The sequence below is a fragment of the Marmota flaviventris genome, chromosome 6, assembly GCF_047511675.1.
Source record: "Marmota flaviventris isolate mMarFla1 chromosome 6, mMarFla1.hap1, whole genome shotgun sequence".
NCBI lineage: Eukaryota > Metazoa > Chordata > Mammalia > Rodentia > Sciuridae > Marmota > Marmota flaviventris.
The window spans coordinates 101,333,952-101,360,721 of NC_092503.1; the positions used below are offsets into that span (position 1 = coordinate 101,333,952).

The 26,770-nt window shown below is 37.3% G+C and overlaps 1 pseudogene; it reads left to right on the forward strand.

The window, feature by feature from the left end:
- The first annotated feature begins 10,538 nt into the window (after window positions 1-10,538).
- LOC114095057 (short coiled-coil protein B pseudogene) lies at window positions 10,539-10,832 on the forward strand (annotated as a pseudogene).
- Window positions 10,833-26,770: the final 15,938 nt, after the last annotated feature.

Consider the following 26,770-nt stretch of genomic DNA (forward strand, 5'->3'; position numbering starts at 1 on the left):
TTCCCTTCATCAGGATCTAATATGAAATCAGATTTCTAATCTTCTTTTAACATGTCTCTTTCTTGGAATTAAAATCCTAATAAAAAATAAAAATATAAAAAAACACAAAGGCTGAATGTTTTCTGTAATATGCAGATGCTAATTCACAATGGGGGGGGGGTACTAGAGAAGAAGAGAGTTACCTTAGATTAGGTAGAGGGCAGTGAAGCAGGGGAGAGAAGGGGACATGGGGATAGGAAGGATAGTAGAACGAAACATTCATTATTACTTTATGTGTTTATGTGACTGTATGACCACTGTGATTCTACAATGTGTACACTCAGAAAAATAAGAAATCATATCCCATCTATGTATGACATATCAAAGTGCATAAACACATTCTATTATCATGTATAACTAATTAAAACAAATAAAAATTAAATAAAAATTAAACAAACAAACAAAAAAGAAAAAGTACAACTCAAAACAATTTGGAAACCAAAAAAAAAAAAAAAAAATAGAGATTTTGTGGATTGTTTTACTTTTCCAAGAATTGTTCTTTAACATCTGTCAGACACTTTATTAAAGAGTCCGGTTTAGAAATATACATTTGAAATTCTCAAGTATGAATAGGAAAATGGTTATCATTTGGGGTAATCACATAACAAAATTTTCTTCTTGTCTTGGAGAGCTATTTTATTTCTAATTAAAAAAAAAGTTTAGTTTTTAGTTAGTTATTTGTCCCAAATTCACCTTTAACTGGGTGTACTCTATTTGACTCGGCCATGTGATATGAAAAGTTTTCCAGCAGGCCATCTGCTTGCTGTATGCAGACGTCCTTACCTGCTGGGTTAATAGAGGTTTTTCATCTGTCATAGACCTTCATCTAATTCATGGTCATCCCACAGGAAGTTTCTTCAAAAGGGCAATTCCCAATGCCTTGCACAGAGACATTCTGAGCACATGACCAGTGCCAGAGGGAGCTGAGGAGTTCATGCTAAAGTTGCTCTCTCTGTAGGAGTAGTGACAACATTGCTGTGGATTGGAATTTGTCAAGATCACAGACTTGAAATCCCTAATGGACCAGTGAAAGTGACATTCATCTGCGTAGTTCCAGGAATTCAATTACTTCTCAAACCTCTACCTCCTTTTGAGAAAGAAGCCGTCCAGTCCTACCAGACACAATCCAACCACTACACGATATGGCACACAATAGTTCTAGAACTTGCAGGTGAATCAAAATCTGTAAGAACATTTGGATTTATACAGAAGAATGACCTGGATTTTTGACTTCACAAAATTAAGCACAGTAATTATCTCCTTGTGAACTCTTGTAGTCTCAGGTTAAGGAGTATTTGTTAATCTGCCCTTTGCCAAGTTCAACATATGCCTGTTCTTTCCAAGTTTCTCTTCCTCGGTCCTATGTACCCTCAGTAGGGCAGGCTCACTTCTTTATTAGTTCTGTTTGATCTGTAGAAAATTGTTTCTGATAATCTAGACTGGCTGATGCCATGTCACAGTTCTATTATTTAATGCCTCTGTAGCACTCCTTTATATGAAGAAAGATCAAAGAGAGAAACTATAGACACCTGTGCACTCTGTTGAGAGCCACAGCCGAGTTGGGGTGGCACCTAGCATTTTGCCAGTACTTTTGAGTTCTTGCGGAGTTCCCGTTGAGTTCCGGTTGAGCTCTCGCAGGGATTCCTGGAGAGTTTGCGTTGGTTGGTGAAGTTCCGGTGGAGGGAGTTCCAGTTGGTGTGTGGTGTGTTTCTGGAGGAGCCGCGTGGGTGGCGTTAGGGAGAGTTCCCGGGGAGTGTGCTGGTGGAGTTTGGAAATAAAGTTTGTTCCTGCTTGAGTGGCTCGTGATTTGTGCCCAGCACTCAAACATTTCTATAAATATCTTGCACCCCTATTGAAGCATTCAAAGTGATACTGTAATACAACCATGTGAAAATGCTTGCTAAAATGCCATGGCAACTCTCTGCTCTCTGAGCCATCACAATTTATTGAAGACACAAATACGCATATAAGTATGTATTCAAATTTAGTATTTATTTTAATAAGAATGAAGTAATCTGAATGTCAGGAGAGGTAAATTCTAGTTCATTCTTTGCCACTCATTAGGTAGGTGACAAGTCACATTTTCTCTCTGGTATTTAATCATTTATGACAAACCTAGAAAATGACTAAAGCAGGGATTCTTGGCTTTGGCACAACTACCCTTATGGATCGGGTAATTCTTGGGGGTCTGTTTATTGCAGTATATTTAGACTCAGACTAAACCTCTACTCAATTGATGCTATAACTTCCTGATCCTCAAATGCTGATAATCCAAACTGTCTCTGGACATTGCTGCATGCCATCTAGGATAGGGGCCAAAATCAACCTTGGCCAAGACTCACTGGACTTCTCAGGCACTAAAACTCAGAAAACTAGATAATCACTGGAGCACATTTGCAATTTTTAAAAAAGCCTCTAAAATCACTCAGATAGAATGTATAACATCATTGTAAATTAGAATATAAGAGTCATCAGTGCACTGGAATAAGTGTTACTATTGGTGGAGAAAGTTATAAGAGACCAACAGTTTCAGTGAGATCCTCTTTTCTGTATCCAGATTTTGGAGCTGTCAAAATCACATTGTAAGTTGGTACTGAGAGTGAGATTTTCTCAAAGATAAGATGAAATCCTAATTTGAAGGGGAAGTGGGTAGACATTTGAGGGGTATAGTATCCACTGCACCTGAAAATTGAGAGGCTATCTTAGCAGGTAGGACTCACCTGGGCAGAAGGGGAAGGGTCCTTGGTTCTCTTATCCTGGCAGCCTTCCTCAGGCTCTGACTAGCTTGGTTAGGATTTCCAATCATGACTCTTGGTTGGAAATCCTAGGAACCCATAAAGGGAAATCACTGCAGGGTACATTTTACTATGCCAGGTGTCCACCAACCTGTGGTAATGATTAGTTTTAAGCCCCCTTTAGGTCACCAAATTAGGCTAGTGTCCCTATCAGCCTTCATTATTGGTTGACAGGTGGAAACTACTCAATGAGTGTTAGGAAGCTTAACGAAACTCTTTTTTAAAAAAGAAAACATAAATCATAAATAAGGAATTGTAAAAGGACCAGCAAAAAGTCTGTTTCCAGTTAAGGAACAATGGAGACAAGTGATCACTTTCATTGAGCGTTCAAGGAGACCATCCCTAGAGTTAAGACTAACTAGAGAGAGAAACAGTGGGTCTCCCAACACAAGGATGGAAACCATGCAACAGGACCCGAGCAGGAAAGGTTCAAAGCACCTCAAGTAGGGGTCAGCAGCAATGGAGATCTTGACTGAGGATGAAGTCCCATTGAGAGCACAGTATAAGCATTGGGAACCAGAAATCTGGTGCAGTCCTGGTACCAAGCCAAGCTGTGTTTGTGATGTGCCAGGCCTCCCTGCACCTTCACTGATAATTTTCTCTAAAAGTTTGACTGATTAGTGAATATCATTGACCTCTCTGCACAGCAGATTAAAATAATAATAATAATAATAATAATAATAATAATAATAATAATGGAGTCCTTATTTGGCCTATTGGAGAAAAGTCCAAATACATATCTCATTCCTATCAGAGCTAGATTACAAATGGCTTTATAGAAAGTTGGACAGAGAGATATATGGAAGAGGGAGGACTCATGTGTTACCCAACATGTGTAACTTCTCACCCATGCTCAGACCTTCAGACAGGAGGAAATTCCCATTTATTGAAACACTTTTAGGAATTTTATGTCCATTATCTCATTTAACATTTTCTCAACAGTCCTTCAAAGAAAGTATCTATTTCTCTTTATTTTCAGAAGAGGATTTGAGCTCAGAATTTGAAAAACCTTCCCAAATTTGCACATCTTCCAAAGGAAGGAGTTGGAATTTATGAAAAGTTATCTATGCTAAGGCCAAGGCCAACATCATTCTAAATGGAGAAAAATTGAAAGCATTCCTCTAAAAACTGGAACAAGACAGGGATGCCCTCTTTCAAAATTTCTATTTAACATAGTTCTTAAAACTCTAGCCAGAGCAATTAGACAGACAAAAGAAATTAAAAGGATATGAATAGGAAAAGAATAACTCAAACTATCACTATTTGCCGACAACATGATTCTATACCTAGAAGACTCAAAAATTCCACCAGAAAACTTCTAGAACTAACAAATGAATTCAGCAAAGGAGCAAGATATAAAATCAACACCCATAAATTAAAGGCATTTCTGTTCATCAGTGACAAATCCTCTGAAAGAGAAATTAGGAAAACCACACCATTTACAGTAACCTCAAAAAAATAAAATACTTGGGAATCAACTTAATGAAAGAGGTAAAAGACCTCTGCAATGAAAACTACAGAACACTAAAGAAAGAAATTAAAGAAGACCTTAGAAGATGGAAAGATCTACCTTGTTCTTGGATAGGCAGAATTAATATTGTCAAAATGACCATACTACCAAAAGCATAATACAGATTTAATGCAATTCCAATCAAAATCCCAATGACATTCTTCATAGAAATAGAAAAATCAATCATGAAATTCATCTGGAAAAATAAGTCTTCTTTTTCTCTCCTAATGAAACAGGCTCAGACTCATAACTGCTTTAATTTACATTGGAATTTTTATGAATCAAATTCCTTTCAAGACCAGCCAGTTTTCTTATAGAGGTAAACACACACACACAGACACACACACACACACACACACAAATCTCTCTCTCTATGTATTTTTTCTAGTCCTAAATTCACTCATTTTTTTATTGTCAATGTAAAGTCAGGGACACTTTTATTAATTTTTTCTTCCTTTGAAAACATAAAAAGCTGGCAGAGAAAGGAACTCATGAACTTGATGTTTCCCATCTCCTTCCCTTTCCACCTTTAGGTCGCTACAGGATTCTGGGAAAATATAAAACACATCCTCAGAAAGAAGCATAGAGGGAGGGAGGGTTCCACACTGGAGTGGAGAAGCCCTCACCTGGAAACAGAGGAGTTCAAACAACCGAACACTCACAGTGTGTGAGCAGGAGAGTGGTTAACCCTCCTCACCTTCAGTGTGCTCCTCTGCAGTATGACACCAGAAGCTGTCCCCAGGTGGTTGCAGAGGGGACACTCATAACTAGCATTGATCATGAGTGAGAAACCAATGTGAGACTCCAGCAAGTCATCCAGTCTCTCTTGGTCCCATTTTGTCCACCCAGCAAGGCTTCATGGGGACCTTTGTCCCAGGCTTGGCATGGCCTTTGGAAGCCTCCACATTCAGAAGCTGGAGAAAGTCACTTACAGGAAAGAGCATCATGATGGAGCCTTATATGTAAGGAAAAACTCACTTCCCTGTGTAACAGGATTCTTAGTCAACAGCTGAGGGAGCCCAGTGTGAGGATTAGAATCACGTGACACTCATCCTGTGCAACTGAACACACCTGGCACCTGGTGTGGGCTTCATTCTCCCTTCCCTGCTGCTGAACAAGCCTTCTCTACTTCCCTCATAAGAAAGTACAATGGTCTCTCTTACAGACTGAGAGTTGGTTCAGTATCTTTCTAAAGAATATCCAAAAATTCAACTTTTAAATTAACTTTAAATTAAAAATCTTAAATTTGTTAGATTTTTTTGAGTTCCACATTAAAATGTGTTTATTTAAAATTCAATCACACATACTTTTTTTTTAAATAAAAAACTTCATTGGCTCACTAGAAATGTTTTTGTTCAGATCATCAAACATTTGCAAGAAAAATTTGAATGTTGTCTAAATGGTGTGCAATTTAGGGAGATAATCTAACTATGTCTCCCTGAGTCCTAGCTTTGGGGTTCCTAATTTCAATGAGTCTTGTCTTTCTGTTTGCACTCATGATCGAACTAGTTATGTTCTTTGATGGAGCCATTGGGTTACATTTTCTGGTTCTGTGCTATTATCCACATCCCACGCCACTTGGCACAGAGGCAAGGTTATCATCTTTCTTTGCCTGGACCCAGAAAATGAATTTCTTTCAATTTTAAATGCCTAAATGAGTGTAAACGTGTGCACACACTCATACGCAGAACATATACCTACACTTTCCACACGTAATTCATTCTGATACTTTTATTCTCTTCCTTTTTAAAACTTACTATATTTTATAATTAACTGAAACATTGCCATGTATATTTTTAAAAACACTTGCATGGAAAATAAAACCAAGAAATGAATTTGAATGATGGGGCCAAATTCATGGAATAGAAATGAATTTGAATGATGGGGCCATCCCTTAAAGTTACTTTAGAAACCTCAGTGTATCTTCAGCTGTAAAATAATAATAAAATGCACCTTCGGCCATTATTGTAGGATAAACTGAAGATAAGTTTGTGGAATGCCCATTATGTTAGTCAGACTTTCATTGCTGTGACTAAAATACCTAACAAGTACAACTTAGTGGAAGAAGTTTATTATAGCTCAGAGTTTTGCATCTTTAGTTTACAGTGGGCTGACTCCATTGCTCTGGGCCCAAGATGAGGCAGAACATCATAGTGGAAGTGTGTAATGGAGTGGTGTTAATTAATTCATTGTGGTGAGAAAACGGGGTGGGAGAAAGGGCCACAAGAAAGATAAATTCTTCTAGGGCATGTCTCTAGTGACCTATATTCACTAGACATGCCTCAACTGTGTACAGTTACTACTGAGAACATCTAAACTAGGATGGACTGATTAGATCACACTTTTTAATAATTTTACCTTTGAACATTCCTGCATTACCACAGGAGATTTGGGAGACACCTCATGTACAAACCATAATAAGCTGTTCCTGGCTCCTAAAATCGCTTGTCCATTTCATAATGCAAAATCCACCTCCGAGAATCTCTGTAGTTTTAACAGTTTCAGTATTGCCCAAAAGTTCAAGTCTAATATTTCATCTTAGACTCTAGGCAAACTCTTGGCTGTGAGTTCCTGTGATGGTCAAGAGCAAGTCACATATATCCAATATACAACAGCACAAAGTAAACATTCCCATTCCCAAATGGAGGAAAGGGGGCACAGAAAGAAGAAAGAGAACCCAAACATGACAAAAACCCAGGCAGGCAAGTGGAAAACTCCACATACAGCATCTAGAACACACGGTGGTGAGATGGGCCCTCTGAAGGGCTTTAACAGCCCTACTCCGTTGACCTTGTCAGTTATCTTGGCTTTCTCTGAAGCCAGCAGCCTCCCTCAGTAGCCAGACCATGTTACCGACATCTCTTAATTCCTGGGGTCTCTATTCTAATTATGGCTTCACCTTCACAGCCCCATACATCACCCTCTCAGGAGCAGCCCACAGGGACTCTAACTCTGCTACATTTTGCCTGCTCTCCCAAGCCTTCCTTTGAAATCTCTGTGGAAGCCTCTATGCCCTCTTAACTCCTGCATCCTGAATTCCTACTGATTCAGCACCACAGGGATAATGCCAAGGTCTTCCACCAGCCCCTGCAGATGCTGGGCTCCCTGGATCACTGCTGCAACAGCTTCTGAGTGCCTGGGCAGCTGAACACAATGAAACAAATTCCTAGCACCCCCTCCCCTTGCAAGCAGGGTGCCCCCAGGATCTCTTCTCAAACGAATTTTCCTTTTCACATTCTTGAGCCTGCAATAGGTGTGGTCTTGCAAATCCCCAAGATGTCCTCAAGCCATTATTCCTATTGTCTCTGCAAATTACTTAGCATCTCTTTAGAGGCCAGAATATGGTTCTAATAAGTTAAAGAACCATATTACAGCTAGACTCTATTGTTAGAAGTTGAAAAGATGGGAGGATATCTCTTATGTTCAATTTTATGGCAATTAACCAAAACAAGGATGCTTTTTAGAACAGCATAGCCTAAAAAATCCAAATAACTTTGCTAAAAATTTGGTTCTAAGGCTTACATAAGACTTATTAATAAGAACTTTATAATTTAGGAGGTCTTACATTGTTTCATGTTGTCATAAATGCAATTTGGATTCAAATTTCTTTTTATAAATTGAATTTGTTTTGTTATAATATTCCGCTTTAGGCAAAATTTTTAGCATAAAGATTATATGATCTTGGATTATGTGGGTATGTTTATGTGTGCTACCTTCAAGTACATGTTATAAGATATGTTTACATGATAAAAAGAATCCAAGAAATGCCAATTAAATAGATCTAAGAATAAGTGAACATTCATATAAATTCAAGCTGTTACCTTAGCCTGAATGCCTTTAGTTCACCTAACTTTGACAAATGAGTTAATTTAAATTTGGTAAGATAAAAGTAAAGATGTCTTTAAAGTCATTAACATGTTTTTGCCTATGTTGCTAAATATAAAGATTATATTTATCTCTGTTAAATGTTTAAAATACAATGTCTGTTGCTTTCTATGTTGTTAGTACAGTAACTTTTTGGAATTCTTTACCAAAAAAAAAAAAAAAAAACCTTAAAATGTTAATTATGCTTGTCTGATGTTTTGGCTTTCTTGGGTAATTTAAAAATAACTGTTCATGGTATGGGCATAAAAACAGACACATAGATCAATGGAATAGAATAGAAAACACAGAGACAAACCCACACAGAGTAGAAGAAACACACAGACACGAACTTACATGAATTAGATGATATAGTTTTCTAATTCTTGACAAAGGTGCTAAAACATAACATAGAAGAAAACACAGAGTTTATTTTATTTTTTTAACCAATGGTGCTGGGAAAACTGTAAATCCAAATGTAGAAGAATGAAATTGATCCCTATCTTTCACCTTGCAAAAGTCAACTCAAAATAGATTAAAGGCCTAGGAATTAGACCAGACACTTTGCAAATTCTAGAAGAAAGTCCACCATATAGGCAGAGGTGACAACTTCCTCAATAGGATTCCTAAAACCCAAGAAATAAAACCAAGAATCAATATGTGCATGGCATTCCATTAAAAACAAACAATGACAGAAAAGGAAACAAGTGAACTAAGAGAGAGCCCATAGAATGGGAGAAAAATCCTTGCCAGCTACTCTTCTGATGGAGGATTAATACCAAGAATACATAAAGATCTCAGAAACTTACTGCCAACAGAATAACCCAATCAACAAATGGGCAAATGAACTAAACAGAAATCCATAGAAATGGCCAATAAACATGTGGAAAAAAATATTCAACATCTTTAGCAACCAGGGAAATTCAAATCAAAACTACACTAAGATTTCACCTCACACCAGTTAATCATCAGTAAGATAAATAATGATAAATACTGGTAAGGATGTCGAGGAAAAGCAACACTTATACACTGTTGGTGAGGATATAAATTAGTAAACTTTGGAAATCAGTGTGGAGTTTCCTCAAAAGACTACAGATGGAACCACTGTGTGACCCAGTTATACCACTCCTCAGTAGTTATCCAAAAGAATTAAAGTTAGCATACTATAGTGATACGTGTGTACTCATGCTTATAAGAGGGCAATTCACAACTAGCTAAGTTATGTAATAAGCCTAGGAGTCCATCAGTGGATAAATGGTTGAAGAATAAAATTATGTTATTTGCAGGAAAATGGATGGACTTGGAGAGCATTATGTTAAACAAAACAAGCCAGAATCAGAGAGTCAAGGGCCATATGTTTTCTCTCATATGTGGAAGCTAGAGAGAAAAAAAAATGGAAAAAGAGTGGTTGGGGGAAATTTCAGGAAAGTAGAAGAGAGACCAGTAGATTGAGAGGAAGTGAACTGGGGGAGGGATAGGGGATATACTGGGGAATTAAATTGACTGAGTTAGGTTACCTGTGCGTATGTGTCACAATGTAGTCCACTGTTATGTGTAATTATAATGTGACAATTAAGAAAAATAATAGCTGTTAAAATGAGTAAATTAGATAAATATAAAGGGATAAGTGGTTATAAATATAGACACACATAAAACATTGAGTCATTTGTAAATAAATTAAAGTACAGAAACATCAATTACTAAATATAAGTTCAAGTATTCCTGGCTTCTTAAAGCCTATAAAAACAATATATTTGGACCTAGTAAATATTTTTTCATAAATTGTTGATATATAACAAAACAGTTTATGATTGTGTTCTTCCTGGGTCTTCATTAAAATACAGTTTTACTAAGAGTTAACATTCTAGTGAACTTGTATAATTCTATATGCAAAGAATACAAAGAGGTAAGAATTATACTTTGATGAAGAAGACTACACAAAGCCAAGTATTTTATCTTAGTTTTAAAAGGAGTTATTTGTCTAAACTAAACAATTTTGTAAGAATTGTTTCAAAATTTTTTTTTAAAAAAGGAAAAGGGAAAAGAAAGAAAAGAACCTGCTAGTAGGAAAAAAAGAGATATAAAAAATATGAAGATATATTTTGGAGAATGCTTTTGGATAAAAAGTAATTTTGTATGGTAAAATAAATTCTTGTCCTAAATTACAATGATTGGAGTTTTTTAAACTGGAAAAAGAAAAGACAAAACTAGGTCAGTTTGTCCAGGTGTCCCAGTCTGAGGCTTCCTCCTGATTCCACCTGCTCCTGGTGCCTCACACAGAAGAACATTCACCAAAAATTTTACATCCAAGGCCTAAAAGTTTATTGCCCAAGATGATGAATGCTGCCCTGAGTGTAGTTGATGTTGAAAATCAGGTGGAACTGCAGGGAAAAACATGATGTAATTATCAAGTGCTGGGACTCCTACACATACTTAAAGATCTCTCTGCAAGAGCAGATGCAGTTACAGAAGAAAATCTGAAGCTAAAATCAGAACACCAAGTCCTTGGATGATATATAGGAAACCTTATGTCTGCTTCTAGTGTTTTTCAAACAACTGACACAAAAAGCAAAAAGAACGTTAAAAAAAAGACTGATTCTCTTTATGTTTTTATGAAATTGCTTTAAAACTTGGATAAATTTCAAAAGTTACAGTACCTTTGTTTGTGGCTTCATGAAATATTTATGGCAGACATATGAAAAAATAACTGTTGACAAGAGACTTCCACGAGTTCGTGTATTATGTTAATTTATGAAAATGTGCAAATTTAGAGACTTTATAATTAGAATTACATATATTTATGAGACTTGAAGATGAGTATTAATCAAATTTGCTTTGATATATAGGTTTAGGAAGGTCTTTTATTATAGGCTTAGTAAAATACACAAGAAAAAGTGACCAAATTCACGTACTGAATGCATAGCTTTATGTGCCGTGTCCACCAGCCTCTGACCCTTCTCCATTTATCTCTTCCTTCCCATTTCCCTTCCACTAAAAAAAAAAAAAAATTCCCATTTGTAGATGTAATTTCAGTTAATTACTTATGAGAGTGATCTGAACTCTAATTGTTAAAACTTAACCAAAATAAGATAATTTCTTAGCTAGGGCTTGTCTTATGATATTTAATAATAAGATAGAATTGCTGGTTTCTTTTTAATCAACTGAAGACAGACTGAGGCTATAAAAATGGATTCATTTTGGGAAGATTTGTTAAAAATTTCCTTTTGCACAAAATAACCCAGTTTGCATCTGAAGAGATAGGAGTTCTGCTCATATGTGTGTTAAATAGAGAAAATCTTGAGGAAAAATTGAAATAGGGCATAAAAGAACTTGGTAAGTAATAGTAGTCAACTCCAATTGCTTTCACTCCACATTTATGTTCTCTCTGGCCGAATAGATCTTTTGGGAAATAGATACAAAAATGGATTGAGTTTGAATGATTTTATGTAAACCATGTGTTAGGGAGACTAGTTGCAGTGTGGTCTCGTAGATGTTTACCCAGCAGATCAGTTATTGCAAAAGTCCTCGAGAGAGTATATTAGTATTAGAATCATAAATACATGGGAGAATTTTTCATGTATCATCATTAGATAATTGGTAATATTTTTTGGGTGAGTACCTGGGATTGAGCCCAGGGCATTTAACCATTAAGCCATATCCCCAGCCCATCTTATATTTATTTAGAAACAAGGTCTCGTTGAGTTGCTTAGTGCCTTGATAAGTTGCTGACCTGGCTTTGGATTTGCAATCTTCCTGACTCAGCCTCCGGAGTCGCTGGGAGTATAGGCTTGTGCCACCACGCTTGGCTGGCAGTACTTTTACTTCTTTTTTTTTAAGACCCTGCATTTTATTCAGTTGATTAAGTCAATATCTTTTAAATTATAGTAGTTCTATGTGAAAATGGTGGTCATGAGAGGCTTTCAACCAGTGTCTTCTTAAAAATGACTAAGCTCTTATGTCTCAGAGGAACAGTCAGTAAAAAATTTCTGTGCACCCTAAAGTTGATATCCTGAGTCAGAAAAAAACAGCCATCAAGGATCAGGGCTTACTCAGGAAGAGAGTCATCAAAGTACATATTTTTACTCCTCTATAGGGTCCCTTGATTCTGTTGCTACTATGTTCAGATTGAAGCAGATTCATGAGACTGATCTTCATCCTTTAGTAATCCTCAAGAATGAGGAGTGAAAATAAACTAGGGTATATGTTACCAAGCCACTTCCAAGTCCCTCCAGTTTCCCTTCTCCTTGCCTTGACATCGGTTTTCCCTTTTCCTGCCTCAAGCTCTCCTGAGTGATCATCACATGGACTGAGGATGACTAATCTGTGTACAAGACATGGGACTTCACCTGGATACTAGAGAAAAGCATGATATGTGACCAAGGAGTCTGCAAATAGAATGCTGGGCTTATGGAAAATAAACCATTCTAAGCAGGTTGGACTCCATGTTGACTGGCGTTTGCCCTCAAACCTTCATTTTGATGCATTTTCAAAAACTCCTGACTGCTAATGTCATGACAGTTTACAATTTCTATGACAACCCCATGAAGAAACCAAATATGGTCAAGCAAGGAGGGAAAAAAGAAACTCTTGGAGACAAAAGTGGCATCTTTCTGGAGAAGTCATGAATATTCTGCCTATTTGTCTGCCCTCTGGTCTCTCCTGTGATAGTTTGGGTCTGGAATGTTTTCTCAAAAATCCCCTGTTATGAAAGCAGGACCCCAATGCAGAAGGTTCAGGTGTGGCGCTTTTAGGTAGTTCTTCAATCATAAGAGCTGTACTCTCATTTTATGGATGAATAGTTTGAAGGGTCCACTAGGTGGTAATTGTAAGCAGGTGGGTATGGCTGGAGGAGATAGGTCACTGGAAGTGTTCCCCTGGTAATTATACCTTATTTCTGGCTTCTTTCCTCCTCTTCCTCCTTTTCCTTCTTCTTCATGGCTTCCAGGAGCTGAGCAGCTTTCCTCTGCCACAGCAGTCCCTATGACGTTGGACTTCACCTTAGCCCCAGAGCAGTGGAGTCAGCCAACCATGAACTGAGACCTCTGAAACTGTGAGCACAAAACAAACGTTTCCTCCTCTAAGTTGTTCTTATCAGGTATTTTGATCACAGTGATGAAAAATTAGCCAACATACCACCCCACCCTGTAGGTCTACATAATCTGACTCCTTTTGTTTGCTCTGGAGAGAGAGAGGAGACTTGCTTTGAAATTTTGTAGAGTCTCCTGGTCCCACCCCCCCCACCCCCACCTGTCCTTTGCATTAAGGCTAGTCACTCCCTCCGGTTATTCTCTGGTGTCATTGTTGGCACTATTTTAGAGAAAAAGAACCCAAGATTGGGGGAAACTCTTGGTAATAGTTCCTGTGTGGTTTTAGTTACACTCGTGCTACAATTAGTCACATCCATTATTAGAGCTATCAATTTTCATTCTGTGGTTCTTTGCTATATTGATAGATGAAGCAATGTCTATAAAACTCTATCAGTATATCTCTTAGCAACTTTGGAGTTTTATATCATTTTCTATCACCATGGTAAATGGACTTATTTGGTCTAAGTATGGAATTCACACGTCTTATTTAGTCTTGGCTCCCACTGGGCAATAACAGATGAGAACAAGGAGGCAGAACACTAAAAAACTGAATGGTTACCCACCCCTGTTTATATTAGGTTATAATATGGGTTAAAACAAGAGGGGACTTTGTTATTATGCAGACTCAGTCAGACTAGAATCTTCTGTTTTCTGGAAAAACTGTCTGAGATACATCTGCTTCCTTAAAGTTTCTTTTCAAATATGTGGCCTTCAGCATGACTGACCTCATTTTGGTTTGGTCTGGTCCATTGGTGCCCGGGGAGGGAAGGAGTGTAGGCCAACTCAATGGCTTCCCATAATTTCATTTAACAGTTCCTCCTTTTGGGTCAGGCTATCACCTAGGTAAAATTCAGAGCATTAGTGCTAATCTTAGTTACCATCATTTTGGGTTTCCAATCTCAACATGTCTTTCACAGGTTACAAGCTCCTTATAGTCTCACATTTCTTTGAATTTTTGTTGTTTTAGTTCAAGAGAGACCATTTGACATTCTTTGAATGGCTGCACGGGAACATTTAAAACTTTTGAGAGAACACGGTTCACCAGGGAGACTATTATTACAACTATCACAGGGTAATACTGAGAGTTTGGAGAATCCCCCTAGTCAGGGTCCCCACTAACCAGACCAACTAAAGTTGAATAGAACAAAGAGAGTGACCCAATAAGGAATCTAACTCACTTTCACCAAACAGCCTCTTATTCATTTTTACAAGTGAGTCCCCACAATACCTGATATCTATCTCTATATGCAACAAAAAGTCTTGGCAACTGTACAGATTTCTTGCTATTTAGCCAGTATGTAATCTAGAGCATTCTATTATCTAGTACAACTTTAGCAAGAAAATTTAAGGATATCTATTGTCATCATTGTCTTTGTGGTAGTCTGCTACAGTGTGCTACAGAGCTTATAGTGAGTGATAAATTTCTAATAATTGCCTCATTTTATTTATTCGAACCCATGTTTTAAAAGAACCTAACCAATGGTGCCCGTCCAAAACAGTTAACACTACCTGGCAATGTTCTCTTTAACCTATAATGTGGATTAAGAAGAATGGACCAACATTTTGTTTTTGACCAATTATGAAGCAAAGTTATCTTTAAAATTTTTAGCCTTCATTGGCCCTTCATCTTCTATCCATCAAGGCAGAAGTTGCCCATGCATAAGGTTGTAAGTTATTACAGGTTAAAATAGTGCTATAGTACCCTGGTACAAAAGTCAGTTTGCAAGAAACCCTTTTGGGCTTTTGGTGCCAACCTGTGTTGATTAAGTACTTACTCATTGGGTTCTTGATTCCTGTGAGTGGGTTAGATTAAAACAGGAAGTGAGAACAAGTGGTTCTACAAATTGCACCATTCAGTGTAACTTGAACAACAGTTGCACTGGGGATATTGCTAAATTTAACCACTTTAGCAATGAAATAAAGGATTCCTTATATCATGTAAAGTCTAGGTTTGGCATGACAGAACCAGTATTTTATCAAGTTACCCACCGAAGCTATTAATAGTATAATTCTAATTACAACATTATCCTATGGGGTTAGGAGGTAGTCATAAACAAGTAAGAGAGGAAAGAGTTTTATGTTTGTAGTGAAATCTTTGATCCATGATCTTGGGAGAGCTGTCCACATCTAGGATGTCACCTGCTCCTTAGGTGAAACTTCCCTAGTTAGCTTTACCTTATAATCTTCAACAGGTGTACAGATCCAAGAGTTTGGCAAGGAGCTTTTGAGTTGTAAAATATGGAACCTAGCTTCAAAACCTTGAAGCTTTATTGCAATGTGGGTGGTAAGAATTTAGTCTGGTCTTTCCAATAAGTATATGAGTAGTCTTTCTCTGAAGTCATCTTTAGAAGACCCAGCCTCTGATGTACACCCAAAAGACTTAAAATTAGCATACTTCAGTGACACAGTCACATCAATGTTTATAGCAGCTCAATTCACATAGCTAAGTTATGGAACCAACCCAGGTGCCCTTCAACAGATGAATGGATAAAGAAAATGTGGTATATATACACAATGGAATATTACTCAGCCATAAAATGGAATGGCTTTATGACTTTTGTCAGTAAATGGATGGATCTGGAGACTATCATGCTAAATGAAACAAGATAATCCCCCCAAAAAACAAAGGCCAAATGTTCTCTCTAATAAGCAGATGCTAACACACAATAAGGGGGAGAAGGGAAGAGTAGAAGTTCATTGGATTAGACAAAGAAGAATAAAGTGAAGGGAGGGGAGATGGGAATAGGAAAGATAGTAGAATGAATCAGACATAACTTTCCGACGTTCGTATATGAATAAACCACCAGTGAAACGCCACATCATGTACAATCACAAAAATGGAATCCTGATTAGAATAAGTTATACTCCATGTATGTAAAAAGAACAAATAAAAAATATTTTAAAAAATACCCAGCCTCCAGTTTCTAGATTGTGAATGGTTTAATTGTTCTCATTTTTTGATTAGGAAAACTTACTTTGCCTGATAAAAATATACTTTGGGGTAATGCATCAAAAACGTGTAGCATTTAGTCAAATCAAGAGTTTAGGAAGGGGTATTATTATTATTAGGGGTACAGGTCTCCTAGTGATTATTTCATAAAAGACAATGTATGTTTTCCATTGGGAGTGGATCAGATGGCAAACAATCTGCATCACCTTTGACCAAAGTAATTCAGTTGGTTCAGTTAGCATTGCCCAATGCTGCTGTGTTTGTAATCCCTTATTGAACTGTTTTACGATTTGTCCAGTGACACAAACACCTTTATCACTGTAGATTTCTTCAGGAATCCTTCTTGAAGAGAACATTTTTCTAATAACCTTCTGCTGCTGTGATAACATTGCCCTTTCTTCATGGGAAAGTTTTGATTTAACCTCAGAACATGCATTGAATATGGCAATTGACCCAAATCCTTCTATAAACAGCAATTTTAGAAGAGTTGCCACAGTGATATTTTTTCATAGTTTGTATCATTCTGTCTACTTCATAATGTGCTGTGAAATGCAGAACTTCCTATAATGGGAGATTTAAACTCAGGAAAGACCAAGTGATTATCCGGGCTCTCTGCATGTTCATGTTTAACACTGAATTTACATTCATTTGTGTGTGAATTTTGTTTCTACAGTTAAGTTGTGAAAACTGTCTATTAAATAAGTTGTCATAGGCAATCTGACTTGGGTTGATCTTATGGAGTTCATTCACAATGCATGCCTTAACAATGCCAGTTTTATCCAATCAGTCCTTCTTTGCTTCATTCACTCTGAAACAACTTTCAATCAAGACTGAATTGCTCTTGATCCTAACAATAACGCTAAAAACCCACCTCTTTGTGCCTTCTCCATACCTTTCCTTCCAAAAATGCATCTTATTTTCCTTATTTCTTGTATTATCTCTGACTTTAATTACATATATTAACTAGAATTTTAATCCTTTGCAATTGTTAACCAGCATTCTGAAGACTAACAGAACTTTATAACTTCTAAAAGTATGTGCTTCCTCCTAAGAAGATTTTTTTCATATTTATCAACACACCCAAGTATATTAAGTTTTCTGTATTTCGTATAAAAACAAGATGCCCTCCCTCATCCCTGGGGCGTGGTAATACATCCGTGTAACTAGACTCTTGGGAAACTGAGGCAGGAATATCACAAGTCTGTGCAATGTAGAGAGACTCTGTCTCAAAACTAAAAAGTAAATAAATAAAAATAACTGAGGATGCAGCTCAGTGATAAAAGTGCTCCTGAGTTCAATCCCCCAAGTGGCCACTGCCCCTCACCCTTAAAGAATAAACCAAGATGCCAGAGTAAATTTTATTATTATTATTATTATTATTAATTTTTTGTTTTAATTAGTTATACATGACAGTAGAATGCATGTATTTATGCTCCTTGATATATCATACATAAATGGGGTCTCATTTCTCATTTTTCTTTCCTATTTTTTCCTAAAAGACCCAGACTCTTTTTATTTTTTTAATATCTTTATTTTTTATGTGTTACTGTGCCTCACACATGCTAGGCAAACGCTTTATCACTGAACTCCATACAACCCCAGCCCCTTATTTTTCTGATTATACATGTTGTGGAATCACATCGGTCATGCAGTCATATATGTAATGTACATAAGGTAATAATGTCTGTTTCATTCTACTATCCTTCCCATCCCCATATCCCCTCCCCTCCCTTCACTCCCCTCTACCTAATCTAAGGTAACTCTATTCTTCCCTAGTGGCCCCCCACACACACACATTTTATTGTGAATTAGCATCTGCATATCAGAGAAAACTTTTGCCTTTGGTTTTTGGGGATTGACTTATTTTGCTGAGCATGATATCCTCAAACTCCATCCATTTACCTGCTTTTAATTTACTTAGAAATGACTTGTTTAATGAGTATCTGTTACTTAATTAAATATGAGTTTAAGATAAGTTATTGAAAAGAAATTTTGCAACTGTGACAAGTTTACCTGCAAACTTTTATCACCTTCCAGCAAGAGATTGCATAAAGACACCCTTGCTCTTTTCTTGATGGACCTAACTGATTATTGCTCTAAGCAATTATTAGTGTCAAGGTTAAAAAAAAAAAAAGGTAGCATTGATTTGAGCTCTCAATGGAGTTGAGAGGCCATTGTTAATCAGCTCACAGATAGGTCCCCAGCCCGAACTTTGAACAGTGCGGCCTTCTTGATTCAAGCTGATCTTTGGACTGGGCCAATTCACGTTTTCCCAAATCATTGTCGGTGAAACTCTGCTGACCTTCTGTACAAGTGACCTCTTCCCCTAAACTACCCAGAGACAGAGAGTGCAAGTCATCCCTTTTTTACAGCTTAATTTTGCCAGCCCCAGTCACAATTCCTCACAAACAAGTAAATACAGACACCATTTTGTAAAGCTCAGAGCACATTTTCAAGATTTAGAATCTGTGTCTTCCTGGATTACAATCCTAATTAGCCCCACATAAATGTAATTTGTTTGTTCTTGACTAGGTCCACTCTAGGTTACATCTTTACAATTTCTGCTTCCTGACTTTTTAAATTTCCAAACTGAAATAAACAGGAATAAAAACTTGTGTGGAAGCCTTTAATGTTGGAGATCAGCAGAGGCTCTCTTTGATAGTATTCTATAAGACCTTTGTTTTTAACTCCATCCATGTCTTCTTATTTTGCCGTATTTCTAATAATTATTTAATTGTTTTTAACTTCCTGGGATGTCCTTTGTCTTTCCCTTTTCCTCATTGTTTTGTTAATTAACCTAAGGATTTTATTAGTGTCTGCAAGACCCAAAGCTGGAACAGAAAATTCTAGAAGTTTTGCCTGACTAGCTGAGTTTTGTAGCATTGAAGTTACATGGGGTGCTGATGTAAAAAGAACCCCTTTAACCGCAACTTTTACAGTGTCCTGTGTAACAGGCATATTTAGTTGATTAATATCCTTATTATAATAAAGTTTACCTGTAAGCTTTTTCTCACATTCCAGTAGAAGGTTGCATAAAGACACCTTTGCTCTTGATGGATCTAATGATTATTGTTCTAAGCAAGTGTTAGTGTCAAGATGAAAAAAATAAAAATGGAGCAGTATGGGTTTGGAACTGGGCCAATCAGTCTCCTGAGTCATTGTTGCTTAAACTTTGCTGACCTTTTTATTTTTATTTTTTTTTTTTTTGTCTTTTTTTTATTTTTATTTTTTTTTTTTTAATTTTTTATTGTTGGCTGTTCAAAACATTACATAGTTCTTGATATATCATATTTCACAATTTGATTCAAGTGGGTTATGAGCTCCCATTTTTACCCCATATACAGATTGCAGAATCACGTCAGTTACACATCCATTGATTTACATATTGCCATACTAGTGTCTGTTGTATTCTGCTGTCTTTCCTATCCTCTACTATCCCCCCTCCCCTCCCCTCCCCTCCCCTCCCCTCTTCTCTCTCTGCCCCCTTTACTGACAATTGCTGACCTTTTTATAAGTGACCCTTTCACTAAACCCACAGGTTTGCCTACAAAATGTCTCGGCGGCCTCACTTAGAATGTTCCAGTTGGCATTTGTAGAAAGACAGAGTCCCTCTTCTCCCTCTTCTCAGGGTAAAAAGACTTTATAGTAGCTTGTGTCTAACACTAGGGCTGTTCTTTGAGGAATTACTGCCTTCAGTGATTGTTCCATGGTGAGCTGTGGGTCCTGCATCTGCCCAGACATACTCTTGGACCCTGTAGTATTTAAAATCAAGATACCGCTCCTAAATTAGTTACTCCCAGAATTCATTTTAGTAAGGGCTCCTCAGAAAGTTCAAGATACCAATCTACAAAATGAAGCAATTCCTTCCAATTATACCCTCCAGTTTTGAATAGCTTCTTGACTACCCTCATGCCACACTGACTACTTTCTTGGTAACTCCAAGTCTTAGAGGTACTTTTTGTGGTCCCTGAATAAATTTTCCCTTGTGGGGAGAATGGCAGTAAGACTGATGGACAAAGCTCAGATTACTTGAAATCCGAGTTTGGTGATCATCAAGAATACACATAATAATTAATGCTGTCAATGACCGGGCAAAAAGGAACACTTACACACTGCTGGTGAGAATGTAACTTGGCACAGCCACTGTGGAAATCAGTAAGGAGTTTCCTTAAAAAAAAAAAAAGTTAAAAGTGGACTTCCATATGATCTAGCCAGACCACTCCTAGATATTTATCCAAAAGAAGTCAACATACTTTAGAGATACATGCATACCCATATTTATTGCAGCATAACTCACATTAGCCAAGTTATGGAATCAGTCTAGGTGTCCATCAATAGATGAATAGATAAAGAAGATGTAGTGTGTGTGTGTGTGTGTGTGTGTGTGTGTGTGTATACAATGGAGTTTTATTCATCCATAAGAAAGAATGAAACTGTGTCATTCGCAGGAAAATTGGTGGAACTGGAGACCATAATTTTGAGCGGAGTCAGTCAGATTCACAGAGAAAAATATCATGTTTTATTTCATATGTGAAAGCTAGACGGGGAAGAGGGATGCCATGAGAACAGAAGGGAGGCATTTTGGGTACAGGAAGACCAGTAGGGAGGAAGAAAAGAGGGGGGGAGGCATCGAGGAGTGAAACTGATCAAATTACATTTTTACTTACATATGAATATACCACAATAAAATGTACCATTTTGTATAAATAGTATACACCAATAAAAAAAGGAAAAAGATATAATAAATCAAAAGGGATAACAGGATCATTTTCAATAAATATTAGTTTTCTAGTTCTTCCTTTTCCCACTAATTCTCACAGTTTCTCAATTATTAACCAGCCAAAAACAGTCACCCTTGGGAACATGATGTTGTGGCACATTCTAAATAATTCACTGGGTCAATGTAAAAGCAGAACATGGAACCTTTATTGCAGACAGCCGAGAGGCAGAGATCTAAATCTCTTGCTACATCTCGACCCTGATTGAAGGTAAGGACAGACTTATAAAACTAAAAAACACAAAAAGGAGAGGGGGCAGAAGAAGCAATCATAATAACAAGACACATTTCATAAAAGTGGAAAATTACCAGGTTGTATATAAAAAAGTCACATTTTCAGAAGGGAGGAAGAAGAAGAGGTCTGTCTTTATACACGGGTACTCTCAAAACAGAAATATGGTTGGGAGGTAAGTGGGACAGAAGTGGGCACCATTTGGGAGGGGGCTAACTTCACCCAAGGTGGAGTATCTGAACAGAATGGGATAAGTCTGGTCAGGATTTTTGAAATCAGCCCATAACAATGAGTCAGGTTTGGTGCAAGGTGAGGATATTGCTAATGAGTAACAGTTTGGACCAAGAAAGATGGTCTAGGAGCTCCTCCAACACTGCCATAAAAAAGACAGATGGAGCTTCAGTTGAGTTGGTTCTGTTCAACATTATAAAGTCCATTTTTTACTATCATGGCTTCATTCACTCATTCATGCTTCCAAGAAGCTGATATCATGACAGGGAAGCCCAAGTTTCACTACTGCAATGCAGGGTCAGAAGGGAGTCCTTCCGGTGGCTCTCTAGGGAGCAACTGAAGTGAAGGTAAGTTTTGACTTAGGCAATCTTACAATGAAACGGTATTAAATGCTCTTCTTGCATCAGTCAGGAGATGTTTCCTACTGAGTGGCCTCTTAAGAACTGTTAACTTAAAAAATTGCCAGTTTGAAGAAAGAGAGTAACAGATTGGACCTGTAAATTGTCAATAGATCTTCTCATGAAACAACATAAACATTGAAATAAATTTTAAGAACTATTCACAATTTGTAGACTTCATTTGGATTTTGACTTAAATGAACTGTAAAAAGAAATTTGTGGCATTTATATAACAATTAGAAACATGTAGCTGGTAGTACACTTCCAATAATTCGAGAGACTCTGGAGCCTGAGGCAGGTGGATTGCAAGTTTGAGCCCAGCCTGGGCAATTTAGTGAGACCCTGTCTCAGAAGATTTAAAAGAAAAAAATAAAAAAGGGAAGGTGAGGGCTAGGGATGTAGATTAGTGATAGAGCACCTGTGGGTTCAATCCCTAGTGAAATTTAAAAAAAGAAGAAGAAGAAGAAGGAGGAGGAGGAGGAGGAGGAGGAGGAGAGAAAAAAACTGAATACTGAATAAATAGCTGATGACATTAAAGACTTAGTGTTTTAGCTAGTAATGATATGACTGTGTATTGTTAGTTTTAAAAAAATAGTTTCTATGTTTTAGAGAAACACATTGAAGTAGTTAAGGTTGAAATATATATGATATGTGGAATCCCTTTCCTATTTCAAGAGGAGAGTGGGTATGCACAGAAATCAAAGATTCTTGAAGCTAGATGAAGGGTACAAAGAACAACATTATATCTGCTCTTTATTTTCACACATGTCAGAAATTTTCATAATAAAAATATTAAAATGTAAAATATTAGAAAATGCATGCTCATTTAAAAAGGTGCCTTTCAACCCACACAGCCATATCCCAGCAAAGCTCAAAATAGAGGTTTTTCATTTGTCTTAATGCATGCATTCCATTCAAGAAAACCCCACACAAAGTTTCTTGAAAAAGCCAGTCCCCAGTGAGTAAGGGAAACAGGCAGGGAGGGGAGAGATGGGGAGGCAGAGAGAAAATCTATCTGATATGTTTTATTTAAATTTCTATCTGCAACCTTGAAAAGGAACATATTAACTAGTTGTTTTGTAATATCAGAATGAGTAGGCATTTTTTTTTCTCTGTGGAAATCTCTGGCTCCTGAACATTGTGGGAGTGGCTTTCCCCGACTTGGTCCCTTCCCCCTTCAATGGGAAGGAGTTACTCAAATAAAAAAAAAATGAAATAAAATAAACATATCAGGAACTCTTTCATGCAGTGGTGCTAAGAGAGCAGCCTTTAACAAGGCAAGTTCTGATCTAATAAATTCGTCCCAAATTTCCTCACATACTCCCCTTTAGATACCACAAAAAATACTTTAAAGTGTGTCCTTAATACAAACAAAGGCCTGTTTTACCACATTATGTATCCTGGATGTGCTTAATTAACATTTCAAGCATTATTGATTCAGTTTCTCTTGGATACACCTTTACAGAAATGTTAACAGGAAGAATTTGGAAAGCCAGTGCAGGAGAGTTTCATGCTATGAGAAAAATTAATGAGGAGAAAAAAATAGCAGATTAGACAAACTGAGTCTATGACCAGTGAAGAGGAGAGGATATGAGATTTATACTAGAGTTGCTTTTTCTCTAGAGGTAGTCAACACACAATTATTGGAATTATGATACTGTAATACTATATACACTGTGAAAATTCAGCATTGATATAGTCTATCACAGAAATAAATTAGTTTTTATGCCAGGAAAATAAGATTCTGTTGCGAACTTGCTACTAATTAACCAGATGAAAAGTCTCACCTTCTTTCTGGGGTTCACCATCTCATAGCAAAATAAAAAAAAAAAAAAGGAGAATGGTTAAGGCAGCTTTTCTCATCTTTGGCAGGACTTCCTGTTTGGCCTGTGTAAATCTTTCTGTGTGGGACTCTCTTTCTCATTGTAGAATATTTAGAAGCATCCTGGCCAGGCCTCAACTGATGCCGTAGCACTTTTCAAATTCCCAGGATGTGACAGCCAAACAAACAATTGCCCACCATCCTCAGCACTAGCAAAGCAGCACTACACCTGGTTGAGGATCCCTGGGAGACATGACTTCCCAAGTGCTAACACTCAGAAGTCTACATGCAAAAATCAGACAATCACTGGAGCATTTAATTAGTTTTAAAAGCACATGAACACTTAGCTGGAAGGCATGAGTCATTAAGAACTGGAATTTAAAAGCCAGCAATGCCCTGCAATAATGTTAATATTGAGAAGAAGGAAAGTTTCTATAAAGGAGAGACTGAGTTTCAGGGAGAGTGTCTGAAAATCTAGGTGTCAGAGAAACCAGGGTCTACCAGAATCACAGGACATAGTGCAGCATCTCGGGGAGAAGATACTGAAATGACAATGAAGAAAAGCCTGTTGCAAGAGGCTGCAGAGAGGGTTTAGAGAAGGATGATCTGTGACCCTATTTTAAAAGGTAGGAAGCAGACACCTGGGGGGCAAAATTCATTCAGTCTGGAGATATACAGATACTAACCTGGTATCCAGCAGTCCCCATGGGGAGAAGGGGGCAGGGTCTTCAGTTCTCTGAGGCTGGCAGGATTCTCCCCTTGTGCTGACTTGCCTGGTGAGCAGAATCAGGATTCTTGTGTTGGAATTTCCAGAAACCCATAAAGTAGACTCATTCTGATATGTCTGGTATCTATAATGGTGTGTTGATGACTAGATTTAAACTCCTTCAGGTCAGAGACCAAACCAGACTGGTACCTTGCTTCCGATAGCCATCATCATCTCTTGATACATGGAAATTGCTCTGGAGTTTTATGGACAAAACCGAGATAGAGATAGATACATGGATAGAAGATGAATAGAACATGATGGATGAATGGTTGGATGGATGGAAAGACAAAGGATTCATGGGCTACCCAATGTGCTCAGCTGCACACTCATCTCCTAGGAACTGGAGAAAGAGTGAACATCCATGTACTGAGTCCCTATTGTTGAGTGTGCATATTCTACTTCATTGCGATTTCTCAATAGCCCACAAAGGTAAACATAACCATTTCTATTTTCAATAGAGAAAATTGAGACCTAAAGACTAAGCAATCCACCAAGTACACATACTTCCAAAGGGAAGTATAGCCTTTCTTCTAGCTATTAGAAATATAGCTAATATCACCCTGTCCCCATGATACCAGAACCACCAAAGAGATATAACTCCTTTAACTTACTACTGGAGTTAATATAGATTATATTCCTTTCAAAACCCATTTTCAGGCTGGGGATATAGCTCAGTTGGTACTGTGCTTGCCTCACTTGCACAAGGTCCTGGGTTTGATCCCCAGTACCACAAAAATAAGTAAGTAAATAAATAAATATCAAGACCCATTTTCTTCATGGGGCAAATATGCTTATTCACTGCTAGTATACATTTGTTCTTCAAGATATTTTGAAAAACTAAAAAGTTAGCCTGCATATTTCCTCACATCTTGAACTAACCCCCCTAGTTCAGTCAGATAAGTTGACATCCACTTTTACCTCAAATACATGAACATATAGCCTCTCGTTGAAAATGATGGATATAAAGATTAAAAACCAAATGTTGATTTCTTTATATTTTTATATCACAGACTACCAGGAGAAACATTAAAAATATTTAATATCTGTTGTGATAAATATAATATATAAATCTTCATATGTGCCATAAATTAAAAATATATTTCTTCTTATTTTCTAACTAATATAAATGATGTGTCAGATAAAGATGGTAAAGCTGTGGAGCAAATCAGTCATAAATCATTGTCAAATATCCAGTCACTTTGTGATTTTTATAAAATGTCCCTGTGTTCAGTTTTTTCATTGTGGCTTACTATGCATTCCTCAATCTTGTATTCCCAGCACAAAGAGCAATGAAGTAAATCTTAGGAAATTCACTCCAGGATAAAAAGAAATTCTAAATGTATGTAATAAGCTAAGGAGTGCTGAATCTGATGAGTTAAAAAAAAAATCTTTGTTCTAGAGTGTGTTAGTCAGCTTCCCTTTCTGTAACAAAGGAACTGAGATAATCAACTTAAAAGAGGAAAGGTTTATTTTGGCTCACAGTTCCAGGCGTTTCAGTCAGTGTTCACTAGGCCTTTTTGTTTTTGTTCCTGTGGTGGGCCAGTATATTATGGCTGGCAAGGACGTGTGTCAGAGGAAAACTGCTCACCTCAGGGTTTTCCAAGAAGGAAAGAGAGAGAGAAGGTGAAGTGAGGGGAGGGAAGTGATGAGCTTCCTACAATCCTGTTGAAAGCCACACCTCCAGGGAGGTAAAAGTCCCCCTTCTAAAGATTTCCACCAGAGAGATGAAAAAATGTGGTGATGTATGTGTAATAAGAATTGTAATGCAAAAAAGTATGTGTATAAAGACATGAATTGGCGTGAACATACTTTATACAAAGATATGAAAAATTGTGCTCTATATGTGTATGAATTGTAATACATTCCGTTGTCATGTATTTAAAATAAATAAATAATTAAAAAAGATTTCTACCAACTTTCAGTAGTGCCAAGCTGAGGAATAGGCCTTAAAAACAGTCTTTTGAGAAACATTCCAGATTAAAAATGTAGAATTTTGCCTCAGACTCCCAAAGACTCATGTACATCACCATGCAAAATACCTTTGTTCTGTCCCCAAGGCGGATTGAGAATATACTATTGAAAAGACATTTGACAGAGGCTTTCTTTTAATTCCCTGAAAAGTCTCCAGGTGAGAGCAAGCAGGTAAATGTGTAAAGGGAACTGGAAACACTTTAGGAAGCTGTCTAGGAAGGAACATCTGGTTTGGTCTCAGTTGACCCAACATTGAATAAATATTTTAAAAGTATGAGCCAGAAAGTCCCAGGTCACCCTCTGCCCTACCACAGCCATCTGTGGGGAG